The following is a 14,328-nucleotide window of genomic DNA, read 5'->3' on the forward strand; positions in this document are numbered from 1 at the left end:
GAAAGACATTGTACTCGTTACATAAGTTTATAAAAAATGTTTGTGTGTTTTTCAAGGCAGTCTGTGTTCAAGTTTACATTTAGAGCTGCAGTTTTAGATAGAGAAGATGTGACTGATATTTTTGCACGTCATAAATATTATTTTACCCTCGACTGTTGTTCAGAGGATGATAACATAGCTGGATCATTTATTTGTGCAAGATTTTTTGTTAGTTTTTGTTATGTAGCATATCATGACAAGTTTGTTTTATGATGTTAATTTGTTCAGGGTTATCACTAAAGTATATGATATCTATTTTATCATGTGTGATTTAAGAATGCAGTAGATCGCTCAAATAGCGGTTTGGGGGGCCTCCGGTTGTGACGGGTATTCAAGATTTGTGTCCGTTTTTTTGTTAAAGCATATCATGACAAGTTTGTCTTACGCTATTAATTTGTTCAAGGTTATCACTGAAGTCTATTATCTCTCTATTTTTTTTCATTTGTGATTTTAAAATGCAGTGATTGCTTTAATAGCGGTTGGGAGCCTCAAGTTGTGACGCGTATTCAAGATTTTTGTCAGTGTTTTGATATGTAGCATATCAAGACAAGTTTGTTTTACGATGTTAATTTGTTCAGGGTTATCACTGAAGTCTAATATCTCTATATTTTTTCATTTGCTATTTTAGAATGCTGTAGATTGATTTGGTAGCGGTTGGGAGGCCGCAAGTTGTGACGCGTATTCAAGATTTCAGATTGTTTATTTACATAAGCCTAAAACAGGCCTTTAGTTAATGACTGAATACTTGAATTTGTTTTTGGCAAATGGCCATTGTAGTTAATTTGTTACTGTTTCTATTATTCAATTGAAGATATGTGTTGCTGTTACTGAGTTCATTAAAATATAGACAACATTTATTTTCTTGATTTATTACTAAAAAGAAACATTTTCATGTTGCAGTCTTCCCTATCTGCAATAGATAAAATGACCATGTAACTTGACACTGACTCCAACTTTACTTCTTGAAACTTAATTACATACCAATAAATGTTATGTTTGCAATACATCTGAAAAAGGATAAGGCAAACTGTTAAATGTATGTAAGTCATGACGTGGGTAGTTTGCATCAAGCAACTCTAATTTAACAAAGCGTAATCTTCTAACAACCCCTTCGTGTCCATGTGCATAGACATTAGGCCTTTTGTTCGGATCATTGTCTTCTTGGATATACTCCTCAACATCATCATCTTGCAGCAAACACAAATTATGTAAAATGCAACCTGCGTATATAAGCTTGCATATGTCTTCAGCATCATGCAAAGAGACATTCTGTAATCTACGAAACCGACTTTAAATGTCCAAATGCCGGTTCTACAGTGGATCGCGCGCTAGAAAGTATCCTGTTAAAACGACTTTGTTGTGGTGTCAAGTTGCCAAAGTGCTTAAAGGGGGTTAGTAGCCAGTTTCTAAGGGGGTAGGCACTGTTTGCCAAAATATAATGATCATGAATGATGAGACGTCTTGCTTCTGCATCTGCATACAGACTGGAATTCCATACGACACGTGCATCATGCACACATCCTTGCCATCCTGTGTACACATTGGTGAAATTCATGTCGTGGTCCACGACAGCTTGAAATGCAGATACAAGGAACAAATTGTTTTACACTGAAATGTGCCACGGTAATATAGTAACTTCTATGCTAAATAATTAAATAAAATACAGCTGTTAATATATCACTTTGTTGTATTCGTAATTGCAGTGAATTACCGAATTAATTACATAGTAGTAATTTATAACATAGTCCCACCATTACGTTAAGTGAAAGAAAGGCACTCTTATCTAGCCTTACCTGCAGATGCATTGATGAAAAGCCTTTCTGATTGTGATAATCACTGTCTCCTTTTAAAGCTGAAGAGAGTGGTATGTGGCAACCGTCTTAAAACGCAACTACACCTGGGAGTTGGCATTTCTCCTCCACACATCTTGCAATATCAACATGTTTGTGTGGATTAGGCCCGCGAATCAACTGAAATTAAAATAAAGGCAAATAAATATACAGCTTTAATCAATACTTTACATTTTTATTCATGTTCGCCTTTCCTGTACAATGCTATGATCTATTCCTTTGAGGACTTCTCTTTGAGCTTGACCTTTAGCATCATTTACGATGATAATGGCTTCCTCCTACAAAAATTGCCACCTGTGCAATCATTTGTGCCAACAACTTGTCAACACTCTAGATTTATTCAGTAAATAAATAACTCTGCCAAAAAATAGTAGACTACATTGAAGTTTCTTTTGATCAGTTCATGAATGAATGTCAGACTCAGAATACAACTCGAGATATTATCACAGGTCTAGAGATTAACAAAAACTGCTAACCTGCTGTACAATTACATCAACTGTCTGTCGAATTGCTGCGGGAACTGTTGACATTAATAAGTTGAATCTGTGGGCTACCTCCCGCATCGGTTGTGTATTAGTCAAGTAACACAGTGTTACTAGTAACTTCTTCTCAGGCGATACATTTTCATGGGGCAAACTGCCCGTGACAAGTAGACTTTGGTATGTCATTTCAAGCAATATATCGAATAAATGTCTTGTTACTCGATAGTGTACACGAAAATCTGGTATTCTCACTCCACGTATGAGAGATCCCATGTAATTTGGTACTTAAGGTACAAATTAAGTGATGTGAACATGCAACAGGTGTTTCTACTCAAACTTTGAGCTCGATGTAAAAGTTCATTGTCGTATTCGTCGTCAGTAAACTCGTTGATAATGAAATTGAGTTGTAGCTCTTTCCTCATTGTCGACATCCCTAAATAACCCATCCAAACTGAAGTGCATTCGCTCGCTTCCCCTTTCAGACATGCGTATTACAACTTTCGTTTCCAGACTAAAGTGCGCGATCGAAGTCGCCCTTTAAAATGAACTTAACCCAATTACTGTGACCTTTAGCTCAGGGTCAGTCCGCAATCCTACATGATAAGTGCAGTGAAGAGTACAGCAGTGCAACTATTACCTGGCAACCATATCCAGGGAGTGTGGTGGATGCTTACACCCTTGAATTGGATGACGGGAATGGGTGCGACTTCAGTATAAGCTGTATATTGTGTTTTATCAGATTTTAGTACATTATGATGGTCAATTGTTAGAATCAACTGAGTTGTGTAGAATCAATAACATAAATCTAGTAATCAAAGTTATAGTTCCAAGTAGTACATGCTATATTACTATCCAAGGATCTGCTTTTGCATCGGCGACTTGCCGACAATGTGATGTTTTGGTTGAATTTAAGATGTAAAAATGTTTATAATATGTGGGCTAAATAACTTCAGTAAGTATTAAGATATTACGCGAAAATTATATGCGGTAAGAAAGGTAACATTTCGATCTAGCAATTGATTGGAATAGGATCCAGTGAAGTCACAATCACTGGTTTAACATTTAGAAACAGATTTTAAGTTCAATAGCTTAAGTTTGGAGTCAATTCAGTCAGTTTTTTTAGTAGGTTGTTAGCAGATCACATGCAGGCCGAGATAAGGATTGCATGTTGGGCAAGCTGGGGCAATGTCACTTGTGCTAAAATAGAAAAATGTAGTTTTTTTAATCAATAACTGAAGTTTGGAATTTTCTGTGTTGGGACTTATATGCAGACCTTGTGGTCAAATTAAATAAAATTCATCTTAATTAATTTAACAAGATGTGTATATTTCATAGCATGGTCACATCTATTGTTTTAAATCATAATGTGTCATCCTTTACTTTACATTTACTAATAAAGGCTCATGCTATTCTACTATGTATTGATAGTTTTTATAATAGGTGACTGACAGAAAATGTAAATTATACTTTCACAGAGGAAATCTAGTTAAGCGTGTTATCTTCAAATAGTGTATGTTAAAAATGTCAGTGTACAGAACTGGTTAATATAATGTCTTAATTAAAAATTGTATTGTAAATATTTATAACATAAGCTATTTAACATAAAAAATGAGAGAAACCGCTTTTGGTCATATGCAGATTCATTATTTTAGGCAATTGATGAATTGTATCATTAAATTATGAAAACAACACACTAACACAAACACAGATTAAACTATTCATATCATTGCACAGAAGTGTGCGTTTAAATTGATGGTTAAAGGCATGCCATATTGGATCAATCTTGATTGAATGTTGTTTAAGAATTTGTTAAAAACAGTCATGCACATATATTTAATATATAAAACTCTTCTAAATCATAATGACTTGCAGATTTGCTTATATAGAATAGGAATGTAAGTAATTCAGTTATTTCATTGTTTTACTATCACTTTCTTTACGTTTTTGTTATCTGTTTTGTAACTATTAAACACTTGATGAAGCTAAAATTCCTTATTGCAAATTTAAACAAGTGGCAGGTCTTAATTTGGAGGTCCAATATACATTTGACACAGTTTTGTCATCATCTTTATCGCAAGATTATGTTCACTTACGTCTTAGTCACCCAGTCTTGGATTGTTGCACTACAGAACACAATTTGTCAAATGACAAAGCTAGGTCATTTCTATCCAGTTAATGATAACATTAATCAATGCGTTATGTGAACTGACACTGACATGAGGACATTCTTGCCAATATCTTGCCAGAAAAGACCATACGTTGGTTCAGAAAGTGTTTGGATAATTCTGTGTGGAATGCTCAACCTTATCCTCAATATTTGACAATATCTTCCCATTAGATCAGCTTTAAAGGCACACTTGTATAACTGTTCATTAAAAATCCTATCTATACATTGTTTTGTTATTGTCTCGAATAAGTTTATTTGGGATTTAGCGTCACAAGGCAATTAGTAGTCATGTTATGGCTTAAGTGAACATTGGAATTGCCTTTCCAAAGGGATGTTTGTCCCTAGTTAAAGGGGCTGAGTCAGCCTTTAGGTCCCAAAGGAATGTGGCTGTGACAGATATTGACAGCAACTGAATGAATCATAAAGTTGTTAATATCCGCTTACTGTTTCTGTATTAGAACTTCTGTACTCCTTAATGAAATTTTACACGATTAAAAAATTCACAGAATCTGGAATTGTTAACTGTCGATTGCAGAACAACATTTTAAAGAACAATCCCTATTTTTGCATTATATAGATGCTACCGTGGATTCATTTTTTTTACGTGATATTTCATTGAATCGTAAATTTGCGGATTTTCGTATAATGTCTTATTTAAGACTTGGGAATTTTTTATTGAACATTTTAATTTTTGCTTGAGCTGACCCAAATAAGTGTCCAACAAATAATATTGGTTTCATGGTAACTATGGGAGGTTTTTCATGTCGACGTATTGATGTGATGTCAGTCTATTGATCAATATTTCCATAAATGTTAATGGAGAGTATGCCCTAAATATTTGCATATCTTCAAAGCTGAGCATCTGTAAATAAATAGTAAGCTCATGTTATGTCCATAGTCTGGAGACAGTATACAACTAGCGGAATGAACGTGCATATTATCAGATAAAACATGAGTCTTATGTTAAATGCAAAGAATGTATATCAGAACACTGTTTTACAGTAACCAGCCTTGTTTTGTTGGAGTGCCCAGTGGGAAATAAGATTTGTTTATGTAAACAAACTCCTTTTGGGAAAATAACGAATATGAACCATATGGCTTTCATAAGCTTTTTTTATGGAAGTTTGATTTTCCATGGCGACACATAATCTTTGATTCTGTACATTTGATGTATTTTCTCCAGTGCGTTATGGCAAACACTTGTTCTATGGGTGCCATAACATTTAATGCATTGTTGTGAAACATTATCTGTATATCTTAAAAGATTGCTCCATCAAGTGAAATTATATAATGCAAAGTTAATGAATATTCAGATTTTGAAAATTTGCAAAAATTACCTGTTAGTGTGTCTGTAGTAATAATATATAAGATGGATGTGTTGTTGTCAGAAACTAGAAACCCGTTTTAAAATATAAATATGCTTATTAATGTTTTACTTACTAAATAAAACAATGCCATACCATCACATACTCATATCGTAAAAAGATCGTGTCAATCAAATACAGATGCTGCGTATTTAGACTTACATCTTACTTATAATAATAATATGATTAAAACAAGCGGGACGACTTTAATTTTGAAAGTTGAAAGTGTAAATGTTCTGTTCCTAGATAGTAACATCCCTAAAGGTCCATCCTATGGTATTCACATTTCGCAGTTTGTACGTTACGCCAGAGCATGTTCGTGTTTTAAATATTTTAATGATCGATCTATTATATTAACGAAAAAATTGCTACAACAAGGTTTTTTGTATCATATCCTACGAAGTAAATTCGCTAATATTCAATGAAAGTATAGTGATTTAATTTCAAAATATTATTTTTCTTTGAAATGGCATTTAACTAATGGAATTTCCCACCCATCACTTTATGGAGATGTTTTGAAGCGTGTTCACGAATTAAAATATCTTTAAAAAAGGTTTATATTAAACCTTTCAATTTAATTAACTCAATTTTATCAAAAGAATTTGATGTTGACGTACTTAAAAACACATGCTTGTTGGATTTCGATTCACTAAATCTTTCTTCTCTTAAAATTTGGAATTATTAATGGAATTACCATTTGTATATGTTTAATTGTAAAATATTCAATAAACTTATCTGGTTGTATTGGTAATTCGATTTTACAGTACTGCCCCTTTCACATTTTTATTGTTTATTTCACAGTACTGTCCCTTTAATTATATTATATGTGTGTGACGTCATCGTGTCATCGCTTCTAGATAACGTCATCCGATCTACTTTCACTGTTTTGGGCTATATGCATAAGTCATCGGGTTTATATCTTTAAACTTTATTAATATTTTCTCTCTGACGGACGTTTCTTGTTTGATTTTTTTAGCATTCACATAATTATCCAAGCTATGTAATATTGATCTTTTACACCCATTACTGTTGCTAATTCCTGTATTTGCACGATGATGATCTGAACTATTAACTATATGATGGTATATTCTGAATTTTTTTTTCTAAAAAAGGGATGTAGTTGACACTTGTTCGTAATTTCATTTCATCGTTCCTCAAAAAGTTGCCATGGTCTCCTTCCTACCATTGAGTAATTAAATGGTAATTAAATTGAATGCGTTGTTCACATATTTGTGTTGTGATCATTCTGGAACCTCTCTGTGTTGTCACGAAGAGCATAAGTACATATATATTGTTCGAAGGTGTGTCTGAGGTAACTTTATTCTTTAAGTTTTTGTTTACAATATGGTAGCTAAGGTGATCATCAAAAAAATAAAATATTGACAAGCATTAAAGTAATGTTATACTATAAGAAATAAGTAGTGGTCCTTTGTTCAACACATACAATTTTATTGTAAATATTGTACAAATTAAATTATGTTAGCCTCAGATTTCCTACATGTTCAATAGTTGCTACATGCTAATGATTTTTTCTAACTTTGACAGTTTACTATCTTTTAATGATTTCTTTGTAAAAACGGTTTCGTGATTGCAAGCTTGTCCCTACCATTTTAAGTTTAGCAGATAGGTTTGCTCCCGTGGATACATATTGCATGCATCTTGAGTTACCATAGGAACCAAAGAGCCATATGTTGATTGAATTCCTAAAGTATAATCATGTCACATGAATGTTTTTATTATATGATAATTCATCAGACACGCGCACTTCAGAACATTTCTTTTCAAACCTTCAAACAGGAGACTTTTTTCATCTATTGTAATTATCTTACGTTTAAGACTAATTTATTTAATGACCATTGCTGACATCTGCTCCAGCTGCTTGCAATATGGTTTTCATTTTAATAATTAGGAGCCTTTATTGGAACTTAAGATTAGTATTATTCTGCTTTTATTCTTGATTTATTACCACTATCTTGTCTTAATAGAATAATTTGAATTGTTAAAAATGGGTAGTATAATACGCTGAATGTCCACACAAATATTTCATCATTTCGAATGATATTCAAGTTGCAGATGTTGAAACCATGACACATGTTTACGCTCTTGCTTAGCTTGTTGTGCAATTTATAATATAAGCTTTAATCCGGACATTAAATCTTGTTAGTTAAAACTGGCTGGCGTTTTTATGTCTCTTGGTATGCACATTTGTGTTGTTTATATTTAACATTTTGAGGCCTTTCAGTATTTGTATTTTACTTAACAAAGATGTTTGCAGCGCTTACCTGTTGTCTATTTACTATTTGCAATATTTACTTGTTCAGTGAAGCTTTTTTGAATTATTGCGATTCTCAACAAACAACCTTTGTCCCATCGCCAGAAATTACGTATTTGTGTATCAATTGCAAATGCAAAGTGCTAATTTACACAAAATTGAAATCTTGTTTACTAGACCTTGTGTATTGTTATGGTTGCGTAGTTTATTGAACATCATTTTCAAATTATTCCAATGTCCATTTGTTTAGGTTATTTTTAAGAAAACAAAGTTGACTTAATCATATTTAAATAATTGAATCAAACTGAAATAAAATGTAGAAGTAAAATAATGTAAGCTTCAAGGCATTGACATTATTAACATTGATATTTTCAAAGTCCGGTCAATTTTTTTAGTAAGGCTACTAAAATCAGTATTACAATAATGCGATCCTTAAAACACAATGTCTTATAAAGATAGCCTAAAAATGTGTCATTTTAAATCATGCTATTTTGAAGCTAATGCCATTTCAATATACCAATAGTTTTTTGTATAATACTTCACAGACCTCTTTCCGTTATACATCAATATTTATGTTTGTTGGTAATTTAGACATTCAAATGCATGATGTGAAATACCGAAGTTTACACTAAGCTTGGTTCCCCAAGCTGTATCAGTGGCGTTGTTAAGCCTTGATTCAGCTGCTGCTCACCCCGAGATCATCACCTCCAACGAAAATCTTACGTCAACACGTAACAGCTTTGAAAATCGCGGAATACTCGGCAGCACGGGATCGTTACGCAGCGTCAACTACTGGAAAGTGACCATCAACAGATATGAGGACAACGCACATTCAACAGTTGGCTTTGCACGCTTTGATGTGACAAAGGACATTATGCTTAGTATACATGAGAGATGCATACTTTAGTTTTCTTATTATCTTACATTGTCTTCTACTAGTGAATACCGAGAAAAAAATAAATTCCTAAATTATAAAATGTTATATTAATAATATATTATACAGTTATCTTAACAATCCTAACTAGAGGATTTCTCGGGAGAAAGTCTGTTGTCAAATTTGAGTTAGTTTATATAATCAAACTTTTTATTTTACAGTGCTTATTTTTGACTCTCGACAATTGCATATTCAGCCTTTGTCTGTTGACATGACTGCGTTGGTGTGTTGGCAACACTGCAGAATGCGCAGAAAGTGAATGTAAAACTATGTTTGATATATTTTACATGTGCTTTTTCCCGTATACCTCTGTATTTTTATAGCTTTATAGACCAAACAACGGTTTTTAATTCATCTGAAATGATATTGATATAATAGTTCAGTTGATGTGTGCAGATTTTCACCAGAATTGTTCGAGTTGTGATAAAAGCATGAACATTTGAACAATACTAGCATACTGAACAATATCAGATATGGGCCAACTCTCAAAAATTTGCATACAGGGGTATGGCGGCTATTTTAAAATGGCGGCCGTCAAATTTCCAAAAAATACATTAAAAAATTCATCAAATTTTAATTAGTCATCAACCGACATGAAATCGTGTATTTACCATGCACATGACCTAATCAATGTTATAAAAAAATAATAATAAAATATTATCAAATTAAAATGCCGCCATCTTGAAATATGAAATTCTAGCCACATTTGTCAAAATCAATGAAACATATTATATTAAACTGTTTTGAACTTTTTTACGATCTATTTGAAACATACACTGCAAACATAATAACAATAGCAAGTGATTGGTATGTTTTGAATAGTTATTTTAAACAAATTTAGGTTAATTAAAAGTTCACTATCCGTAAACAACAGAAATCACATGTGCATGATCGAATAAACATTTATTGTCAAGTCCAAAGTAAAAGTAAATGTATTCATTCCCTATCGCATTGCCCTCCACATTAACATAGAGCTGTACAGCTTAAAGCTGCGTTAACACACTTTCAAGGTCCTCGGCAGCCATTTTCACTTTTGCATCCACATCTAACGAGTTCAGCACAAGACTCGGAAGCTTGCTGTAAGGTTGTCAAGAAAGGTTCCCACATTCCATCTTTGTTGCGCTTCCAACCCTAGGAGCTAGGTGGATTGGGCTCCTGTTGTTTGTTTAGTGACTGTCCCCAGCAAAATCTTGCCTGGTAAGCTTCTCTCTTGATGTGTTGGTGTAACGCGGAAGAGCTTGGTGGTTTATTATCACTTGCACGTCCTTTTTGAGTAAAAAGAAATTTTCTTGCCTCATCTACGGTTATGCACTCACTGCTCATGTCATACAACAACACAATCTTTAGTTACTTCATCAAAGACATACCATGTTTGCAATGCAGTCTTCTTTTCTTTAGAAAAGGATGACACTTGGTCACAGCCACAATGGAAGAAAAGAAGTGTACTGGACTTGAAAGGTCCAATATTGGCAGCGATTTCATGAACTGGTATGTATCTTAGATTTTTACTGACTCCAAATGCTATCCGGATGGTAAGTATGTTTAGTTTATGCACAATTGATATTGCAATGACAACAACATCAGTATCTACGGTTCTGATCATTATCTGACGCATACCAGTTTGTACTGCATCCTTAACGTGTAACATTATGCGCGTGTCTGCCCCTTCATGGTAACACGGTGATATTTGACTTGTATCCTTGCTTGGGCAATTGCATACAACTTCCATTCTGAGTGTCGAGACCACTATCTCATCTGTTGCTTTACATGTCGATAACTGTTCTGCTAGATAGGTAAATAACTCCGTCTTATTGTCACCAATGCGAAGAAAGGATTCCCAGTTTCCTGGAATTGCTGAATCTGCCTGAAAACGTCTTATTATTCCTTTCCCACGCTTGCCACGAGTTGAAGCTTTAAAACTGTCTTTGCGATACTCATCCCATACAACATCAACTCTGCTTCACGTCTTCAATTAATTGTCAATATAAGGTAGAAAAACGTTTTTGGCATAATCATCGAACGTCTTGCAGAATCTTGGCTTCATCATATTGACAATTACAGCTCCGTCTATGAGCATAGCTTCTATCTAAGGACATTCAGTTTGTGATGTGATGATCTTCTCTAGAGGCACTAACAAATCTGACTTTGAACCGAGTTTCAATTGTACGAATTGTGAAAGAGAAGGTGGATACGCTTGATTCATATGACGAAAGAATTCGTCAAGATTACCGTCACGAACCTGACAAGAGACATACAACTGAGAAAATAACGAGCAATTTTGTTTCAGTGAACTAATTTGCTGTTTATCCTTTGCGACAATCTTGGATTCTTGAAGACTGAGTAAATGTAATTTGTTTTGTTTTATGGGATCAGAAAGTGGTTTAGTTGTCCACCCTGTCCCGTATATATTCCTGGTATTGATTCTTCCCAATCTGTTCAATATTTCGTATTGTATTTGAAACCTTCGGATCATCAATGTCACACGTGCCTAGGACTAAAAGATCCTCACATTCTTCCAAGAATGGATTACCCATTTCCTCAAGAGTATTTGTCATCGCTTGGACTTGGTTAACGAATGAATTCTGTTTACTTTCTACTTGCTCATGGTGTTTTATGTCCGGCCCTTTAGTTTGTTCTTGCTTGATACGTTCTTGTGAAATCTCAAACTCATTGACCACACGAGCCATTTCTGGACCACATATTTCTATGTAAAGACCACCAAACATCACTACAATAATATTAAGGTAAGGTCATATTAGTGTCGGCTGTCAGTTAACATCAACACTGGGAAGACACGTTCAGTATCAAAACAAACATTTAACGTATCAGATTCTTGAATGGTTAAAGAAGAGATTGAATGAACTTCTTCTCAATTTTTCAACACTGTAAATATCTATATAATGTTTCTGCTTAGTAAATAGTTTTGCTAGGTGTTGATTCAGTTGACTGTCAAGAAATAGACAACGTCAACAAGTTCGCATATCAGTTGAGACAAATATGGTGGGATAGTTCAAGAGGCTAGGATGTATAATATGTGCGAAAATGAAGTAACATCGTTAAGAATTACATTTACATTTTCACATGATTTGCAATAAATAATTATTCACTTTGTAATGTGAATTGAAATAAGACATAACACTTGGAATTTACACCTTTGGGTAATTTTCTCAAACTAAGATGTTCATTTCATGTTCGGAATGTATTTTTGTAATATTATGTCTTTAATTGTAATATTGAAAGCAATTTAAGCTGCGCTTTTAAACTGTATTAATGCATCCCTGGACACATTTTCAGTTTGAAGATTTTAAAGTAAATCCAAAGATGACCAAGTTTGTTCCATGTATATTGAATTCAAATGACACGCACATGAACCGCACAGACGGTGAGATTCGAATGTCATCGGTGCGTTGCTTGATTTACAACAAAAAACGCCTAGCAATTTCGTGAATGGGGAGTCACGAGGGCCAATTGCGTTTTCAATTTGGTTTGGTATCTATTTCCTAGCAGTCAGTATAAACCCTAACATTCATGTCACACTACATACTGGACTTACCCCACCCATCGAACATCTCAAAGCGATTTAAAATTGAGTATTGTGTTTAAAACATGTCGCTTGTGAGATTTAGTTCCAATTTAAATTATTACTTTTTGCATTGTAAATATTTTCATATTGTATGCATATACGCTAAACTAATTGCTAGGAATGAACAAAGTGCATATAATTTTTAGTATGAAAAACTCAGTTAACTTTTATTAAAGTGTCATACTACTAGTTGATTGAATATAAACATTAATAAAATATTTACATAATACAACTGGAAATAAATTCCATAATAGCAACATCAATTATTTTGATAATAAGCATTATTAAATATTCTGTTTAATGAAAGTTAATAAACTTCAAAATTGTTACAAAGTAAGTTGTGATTGAAAATAATTTAGCTTAAATCGCTAAGTTTTTTATTCGTGTTATAATTAATATTAAATTAAATAATTACTTCTTTTAATATTCTGATAAATGTGTGTTGTGTAGCAGTATAGTGAGTTTTCATAGCAAATCAGTTCACTTGCACTGTATCAAATATATATGTTCATATACATTACACATGCTCCATGTAAGCATTTTGCAACATTTAATTTATGTTTATGTTTATGAGGGCAAGTGATAATAGACATAATTTTCATGATAAATAATAAAAACACAATCATGAAACATATGTCATTCACATTCCCTGCCTCTCTTTTAAAGGCATATATCAAAATTTTGGAACCTATGAAGAGAATGAATAGAATTTTTGCGATATCCCAGTACATGGTAAAACTGTAACAAATATGCACCATTGTATGTCTTGGTATATTCATCAACTGAACGACAAAAGGTCTTAAAAATTTGCGTCACCATCGTGTTTGGAAGGCTTTCTATGGAAGGCATCCATGGTCTGGCGTTAAGGTCTTCAATTAAGATGGCATTAGAAGAGAATGTATTGAGGGAATGTCTGTTGTATTTGTTGGAAGACTTCAATTTTATACAAAAAAAGACAAACACTACCGGTTAATCAAATTAAACAGAATTGTGAGGTCTTGCGTACAAATATGGTTTCAAACGGTCTAAACCGATATCAAGTTCATATTTAATTACATCGATTTAATACATTCAATATCTACTGTTTGATACCCAATACTTTATTGTTTGGAACACACACTGTAACAGCGTTATTTGTATTGAATAGTATATCTGTTTTAGAATTTCGGTTATTATAGTGTTGATGGCTTAAATCCCATAAAATTTAATGTCAATTAGATATTAATCAAACGACTTTCTCTCGGATATAAGGTTACAAGATAAGTATTTTATCTACGTATCATTCGGTAAATCCTATCGTAATTATGCTTAGTCTTTGTCGTCGAAATAAATCTCATAGCAAACAACTCACTTGGCTAAATGTTGATTTCTAGCATTCTAGCACAACAATCACCAATAACTAAAATCAACAGTTTAATTGAAATGTATTTTTAAAACAAAATCGAACAAATGCAATACATGTGTTTATGTGTGCAAAGTTATATAATAAATAAGTAAACATTTTCCCGAGTAAAATGTATTGCAGAACTGAGTTGATGTTGGGTTGAAATATGTTTAAGAAACCATTGATAATTCTTGAAACCTTAACATTAAATGCTTTTTCCATATACTATGTATGAAAGATTATTTAATTTGTG

General features: G+C 33.2%; 1 pseudogene; it reads right to left on the reverse strand.

Moving 5' to 3' along the window:
- Positions 1–1,029: 1,029 nt before the first annotated feature.
- On the reverse strand, positions 1,030–2,557 carry LOC127870775 (putative nuclease HARBI1; annotated as a pseudogene).
- Positions 2,558–14,328: the final 11,771 nt, after the last annotated feature.

The sequence above is a fragment of the Dreissena polymorpha genome, chromosome 3 (genome assembly GCF_020536995.1).
Source record: "Dreissena polymorpha isolate Duluth1 chromosome 3, UMN_Dpol_1.0, whole genome shotgun sequence".
Classification (NCBI taxonomy): domain Eukaryota; kingdom Metazoa; phylum Mollusca; class Bivalvia; order Myida; family Dreissenidae; genus Dreissena; species Dreissena polymorpha.